This window comes from Etheostoma spectabile, chromosome 5 (assembly GCF_008692095.1).
Source record: "Etheostoma spectabile isolate EspeVRDwgs_2016 chromosome 5, UIUC_Espe_1.0, whole genome shotgun sequence".
Taxonomy (NCBI): domain Eukaryota; kingdom Metazoa; phylum Chordata; class Actinopteri; order Perciformes; family Percidae; genus Etheostoma; species Etheostoma spectabile.
The window spans coordinates 24,832,337-24,840,074 of NC_045737.1; positions in this window are offsets into that span (position 1 = coordinate 24,832,337).

The window sequence follows — 7,738 nt, forward strand, 5'->3', positions numbered from 1 at the left end:
AAAAGTCTATTTTTTTGTTTTGTCCTGCTCTGCAAAAGTTCTCATTTCTATCTCGAAAAGAGGGCAGAATTGTGATTTTAGAAACACACACTGATGTTGAGAATTGTAAATCAATTTACATGGAAATCTATTTACACTGGATGAGATGTAAAGCTGTACAGTATTTTCATACCATAGCATTTTCTTTTTTGTTTTAGAAGCACTTGTTAAAAAGAAGTATGAGCAGGGAAATCAAACAGAGCAGTGTCCTCTTAAAAATTTGTTCATGAAGGTAGAAGTCTGCAGCAGGGAGGGCGGGGGCGCGTAAGAGGAGAAAAGGTGTTGCGGCTTAATTATATAGTTTGTGGAGAGGAGACGTGGGGCAGACAGGCAGATGGCAGTTGACAAATGTTGTTGGGGAACAGGAACGGGTTGGGGTGGGGGTGGGGGGGGGGTTCACAGTGTAGTCACAGCACTAAAAGGGGACAAAAGAACTCTGTAAATTAATGTTCCAATTTGATGTATATGTTTTATTTTTCAACATCACTGTAACTAACTACTGTATTAAAGATGTGTTCTATGAACCAGATCTCTTAGATTCATTGAGAGTGTGTGTGTTTGTGTGCGTGTTTTTGTGTGTGTGTGTGTGTGTGTGTGTGTGTGTGTGTCAAGAAAACCAAAAATGTACATTTGCCAACACCTTTGAAAATGTCATTTTAATGGTGGAGAGGAAAAAGTAAATAAAACTAAATACTACATTTAAATATTTGCAAAAGATTGGATTGTTTGAAACTTAAACTCCTGTAGTTTCACATCAGTTTCATTACACCATCCTTTTATTTCAATGTAAACTACATCCAGAGGGTTAAAGCTTTGTTATGAATGCCTTGCATTTGGTTTACACCTTCAGACTAACAGATCTCTAATCTCTATTGATTCACAGCCAGTATCCAGACTGTAACTGGATTATGCAAAGCGGCCGTCATCCTGAGAGTGTGTATTCGATACTCCGTTGTGACTTCTATTTGCTGTGGTCCTTCAACTTTTTTATTTCACAGTCTTGTGGGTCACAAGTAAAGGGCTTTTGAATTTTACGGTATAGTTATTTATAACCAGCAGAATGAGGCACAATCCCAGTGTTTTTGAGTTATTTGTTTTTAACGTTATTTGAAAGTGCCTATGATTCATTTAATACAATGTCACAAAAGGACTATCCATCCGCAGGAGGTAAACCCAACCAAACCCCACATGTTCACTGAACAATATGGTCATTAGCAACAAGTGACTCTTCTGAAGCATCCTTTGGTTTGACAGTAATGAGCTCTGTTGGACATAATCACCGTTTAGAGATGGCGGGCGGCGGGGGGGAAGTGGGGCTCTAATCCTGGCAGAAGTCGGGCCACCGAACAAGTCAATATTTGTCCCCGCTGACAAGTGATTGCAGTTAGAGCAGTGGAAGGGCGGGGGATAATGTGAGGAGGGCGCCTGACTGCAGATGCTCCAATACACAGAGCGGAGGACTTTACTGAGAAAAAATAGTGAACAAGGTGAGGTAGTTGGGGGAGAAAATCCCAGCTATACGAGTTTGTCTTGCATCCCACTTTAAAGTAACAACATGTGTTAGACGTCGAGAACGTGAAGCCGCATGATTCATCTTGTCTCTGTGTGTGAGAGATCATGTGTTACTTATTGTCCATCCTAGCAAAATGCAGCAGATTTGACCGCAGCAGAACTTGAAGCAGATCACAGGATGGTCCCTGTGATGGATGTGAGGCCTTTGGTGTGTTCAACACACGCAGACAGAAACAGGATTGCTTAAACACACAGTTATTCTTCATATAGTCTAGTCAGATGCCATTTGGAAGGATTTACGAGTGGAAAACACATGACACAGGCATTTACAACATTATTATAAGGGCCATAACAAAAGCACTCCTCCAGACTTCATCTGGTACATCTTTAAACATATGAGCTTGACACTGCGACAGTGGAACCAGGGTGGAGTCGATCATGCATGCTGGACTGGCCAGACTTGTTGTTGTTATTGAGATGAGCTGGGCTGACAGCTTGTCTCATGGTGTTAGCCAGTCCAGCAAGTCCACTTTGGAATAACTCACCCCGAATAACAGCTGAGCAAAGCACTGGGGGTGCACGTGGGACACCGCCAACACAAAAACAACAGTTGTGTAGTAGGCCTCTGAATGATCATAAATGTTGTGTGTGGCCTGTGTGACCTGTTTGTGTGCATGGATGTTTGGGTGTGTGGGCTTTACAGTGCTCTCAAAGTATTCTTAAAGGGAGTTCAATCATGTTAACCCACTGGCCCCTTAAACTAATTTTGTTTTCCTCATTAAGAGAGCAGAGCGTGAACACATTAATGCACTGGTTTTGCTTTTTGCTGCAGCACCAAAACATTTTCACATACTATACAATATAATTATAGAATGAAAATGAACTCATTTAATTTTTTTAACTATGACAGTGTTTCCTCTATGTTGATTTTGTAGTGACGGCCCACCATGGCAAAAGTTGTGTTGGTGTAGTTTATTGTCAAAATGTTCGCTTTCTTCCGAGTCAACCATTAAAGGAATAGCTCCACCAAAAACATCACAATGGTTGAACTCACCGCGGTAACCAACGTTCAACTTTTCAGTTCTGTCAGCTCATCGTCCTTGTATCAATCATCTGGAAAAATTAAAACGGTAAGTGAGCTACTGTAATATAATATAAATTGGAAATTGTCAATATGATTTGTTTTATTTATTTAATATACCAAGTATTTAGAAACAAAATGGCGTGTCCTACAACTGATGGTGCTCACACTAAAATATACAAAAATACACACACAAATATATAACAAGCTACAACAAAGTAGAGAAAACACAGTTAATTGTGCATTTTGACAACTACTTTTAGCTGCTTCTTAATAAACATTTGTTGTTCAAGTGAGAACTTACAGCAGCAGGAGAAAGTATATACACTGTCTATGTTAATGGTAATTAAAGAACATGTCAACCAGTGAAACCGTAAGGTTTATGTGTTTTTTATAGCTTTTGGACAACAATGGAGCTCTATTGAACAGAGGAATAAGTTATATCAGGCTTCAGCTTAACAGTCAACTATAGAATTTCACCAGACTAATTGCACTGGTAGCATCATCACTCTGCATCTCCAGTCTGAACAAAACACATTAAAGCAGCAGGCACAGGTGCCCGCTCTGAGTGTTGTCGCCAGTGTGAGCTGCCACACCCAAATGGGACATCTGAACCAAAACACAACTGCTCGCCTCTCAGATCTCCCTGCTGTTCCATCCCACCCAAGCAGCAACAAATGCACTCTGCAGTGTGTGTGTGTGTGTATGTGATCATATGCACATGTAAACAGAGATCTGACACATTCCATGGGCTGTCAACGCTAACCCCACTTTCTCATTCGTCCACCTGTTGCCAGACCATAACACACCCACCTACCCACACGCACCCACACCCACACAAACACACGCACACAGCTCTCGACCCTATAATCGCTCCTAGGACAAACAGCACACACTCGCGGAAACTGAACACAAAAGACACAGTTAGGGAAAGTATCTCTTCAAACAATACATCCATTAGTTGGTCTAACACAGAGCAGAGTGAGGGTGGAGGGATAAAGGGGGTGAGAGTATTGTCCACCCCAATCTAATACAGTAATACATCCATGCCCCAACCTCAAACCTTTGTCTGAAAGATCAAAAGGACCTTTGGGTGTCCCTCTCTCTGCCTGTTTGTCTTACCTGTGAATCTGGAGCACAAAAGGGTCTACTGGAGAAAACCCAGGAAAGAGGACTTTGAGGTGGAGAGGGTGTTAAAGTGGGTTGCATCTGTTCCTCTGTGTGTGTGTGTGTGTGTGTGTGTGTGTGTGTGTGTGTGTGTGTGTGTTGTGTTTGTGTGTGTGTGTGTGTGTGTGTGTGTGTGTGTGTGTGTGTGTGTGTTTTTTTTCAGTCAGCTTTAGACTCTAAGCAATGGGGGTCGTCAGTAAACACAACAAGTGTTTTTTTTGTGTTTTTCTCTCATTGTACAGTGGTGTGAAAAGTGTTTGCCCCCTTCCTCATTTCTGTTCCTTTGCATGTTTGTCACAACTAAGTGTTTCGAACATCAACCAATTTAAACAATAGTCAAGGACAACACAAGTAAACACAAAATGCAATTTGTAAATGAAGTGTGTTATTATAAAGGTGAAAAGAAATCCAAACCATCATGGCCCTGTGTGAAAAAGTGATTTCCCCCCTTGTTAAACATACTATAACTGTGGTTGTCCACACCTGAGTTAAATTTCTCTAGCCACACCCAGGCCTGTTATGCCACCCTGTTCACAATCAAGGCACCACTTAATAGGAGCTGCTTGACACAGTAAGGTCCACCAGAAGATCCTTAAAAGCTACACATCATGCCAAGACCCAAAGAATTCAGGAACAATTGAGAAGAAAGTAATTGAGATCTATCAGTCTGAAAGGGTTATAAAGGCATTTCCAAAGCTTTGGGAATCCAGCGAACCACAGTGAGAGCCATTACCACAAATGGCGAAGACTGAACAGTGGTGAACCTCCCAGGAGTGGCCGCCGCCCAAAATTACCCCAAGAGCGCAGCGACGACTCATCCAAGAGGTCACAAAAGACCCACAACAACTCCAAAGAACTGCAGGCCTCACTTCCTCAGTTAAGGTCAGCGTTCATGCCTCCACCATCAGGAAAAGACTGGGCAAAAATGGCCTGCATGGCAGAGTTCCAAGGAGAAAACCACTGCTGAGCAAAAAGAACATGAAAGTCGTCTCAATTTCTCCACAACACATCTGATGATCCCCAAGACTTTGGGACAACTTCTGTGGACCGATGAGACAAAAGTGGAACTCTTTGGAAGGTGTGTGTCCAAGTATTGGCGTAGAAGGAACACTGCATTTCATAAAAGAACATTATACTAACAGTAAAATGGTGTGGTAGTGTGATGGTCTGGGGCTGTTTTGCTGCTTCAGGACCTGGAACTTGCCATAATAAAAGGAACTATGAATTCTGCTGTCTACCAAGAGCTCCTGAAGGAGAATTCCACCATCTGTTCGTGTACTCAAGCTGAAACAAACTTGGGTTCTGCAGCAGGACAATGATCCTAAACACACCAGCAGTCCACCACCGAATGGCTGAAGAAAAACAAAATGAAGACTTTGGATGCCTAGCCAAAGTCCTGACCTGAATCCTATGAGATGTTTTGTTTTACCTTAAAAAAGCCGTTCATGCTCGAAAACTCTAATGTAACTGAATTAGGACAATTCTGCAAAGATGAGTGGGCCAAATCCCTCCAGGACGCTGTAAAAGCCTCATTGCACGTTATCGCGAACGCTTGGTTGCAATTGTTGCTGCTAACGGTGGCCCAACCAGTTATTAGGTTTAGGGGGCAATCACTTTTTCACACAGGGCCATGATGGTTTGGATTTTTTTTCACCTTTAATAATAAACACCTTCATTTACATATTGCATTTTGTGTTTACTTGTGTTGTCCTTGACTATTGTTTAAATTGGTTTGATGTTCCGAAACACTTAAGTGTGACAAACATGCAAAGGAACAGGAAATGAGGAAGGGGGCAAACACTTTTTCACACTACTGTATTTCTCATTTTTATGTAGTCAGCTCAGTCAGTCAGTACGGTCATAACACCAACAAACCCCCTCAGTCTTCAGTCAGCTGACTCTATACCTAGATATTTAGTACTCAGCATCAATCTGATAGTGTTCAAATGCAAACTCCTTTAACAAATCCCGCTTTCTTAGAACAAGCAGGAACATAAGTAAACAGGTAGGATTTTGTATGAGTAACCGTATTTTAAGCTCCAGATTGACAGATTTGTGTAAGAAACTGTACAGAGGATTAGGGCTCAAACTGTACTGTTAATAACATGAAGTGTCTGAGACGGTTGCAGACTGAATATGAGCCCAGCACCTGTCTCTGATCCACTAAAACAAGTGAGCCCAGCTCGCAGAAACTGGGAAAATAGCAGTTTCCCTCTGTCAAAGCTGACCTTCATCCCCCAATACCTTCCCACAAATGCCGTGCTTCAATGCTTGCTTAAAGTGTACACATGTTAGAATTTCTTTTTTTCAGTCTACTGTCTCCACTCCAAAAATCCTGGCAAGCTTTTAATACAAATCCATTTCCTGTAATGAATTGAAATGTTCATTCAAAATACAAAATTGGGAAAATTGTATTGTACACATGTGAGTTAGAGCTGATAATGGGGTGATTACTTAATTAATTAATCAATAGATCATATATATACAATATTTTAATAAATTATAAAATAATCAATTTTTTTTACATATACTGTATAATATATACATATATTCAACTTATCAACAGATACATTACAGACAACACACTAAGATACTAGAACACATCCCAGAGCCAAAAAACACAGAGCGGAAAGCTGTGAGGAAGGCAGACAAAACAACACATTCATAAACAGACACACACAGAGACAGACACAAGACAAGGGACAAATCACATGCTCAGATTGAGGTCAAAGTAGCACAAGGCTAATCTGCAACGAATTTAATAAAATCAATATCAGAAAAAATACCAACGTTTGGCAGGTTCCAGCCTCTCAATATGAATGTTTGCTTGTTTTCATACTCTTCTACAGTGTGATAGTAAGTTAAATGTCTTTGGGTTTTGGGCTGTTGTTCGGGACAAAGTACTTCATCTTGGACACTGTGGGGAACTGTGATAAACATTTTTCTCTATTTTCATAAAGAAAACTATTGATCAAAAAATTATCTGCAGAATAATCAATGCTGAAAGTAAAAATATTGTTTTGTTTTTTAAATAAGATATTTCATATAGAAATGAAGTGGAGTAAACATAAAGTCTCTCAAAATGGATATATTCAGTTTCAGTTCCAAAACTTGTACTTTTTGGTTTTCCACCTTTGCACAGAGCTAATCTTGTGATATTTTTGCAGTTTGTGCTCCTGAATGTAAATAAAAACAAGTAAAATCTCTGCATCCACAGCAACATGTCTACTCATATCCCTTCCCCTTTTGCTTAAATCTATGCTGATTATGATCAAGTGGCATTCCACAACGTTTGAAAACCGAGCCAAATTACCACAAATCTTATCGATAACAACATCAGGGTATTACATGTCTAATCATGCCTCACAAAAGTGGCCACTTGAGTATCCAATACACACCAACACTGCAGTCTCCCTCCTTGACTTCTCCCCTGTATGATTGTTGTAAATTGCTACCACGTCTGCTCTAGAATCACTATTGAAAACAGCTTGTCTCAGTAATCTGTCTAGTTTAACCTGGAAGTGGCCTCCCACTGTAATTGTCCAGACCTTGAGAACAACAGCCTAGAAAAACACAGCATTTACATGAGATCAGTGTTTTCATGGTAATGTTGTTATCTTTTGGCACATTTTGAGGAGGTGATTAGGCAATCAGGGCTTTCAAATGGATCTCCCCCAACGTCGTATCCCTGTCATTGTTATTCACTATGGTTCAGGGTCATGTCCACTCCACCCATTACGGCACTAACTAGATCTGATTCGGTGGCTATAAGAAGATTTTAGTCAGCTGAGAAAATTTATAAGAGGATAAACAGTACACTGTAAAGACTGTTGTTGAACTTCTAACATATGTGGCACATATGTGGCCATGGAAGTTGTGTCACAATAATCTGTGTGTGTGTGTGTGTGTGTGTGTGTGTGTGTGTGTGTGTGTGTGTGT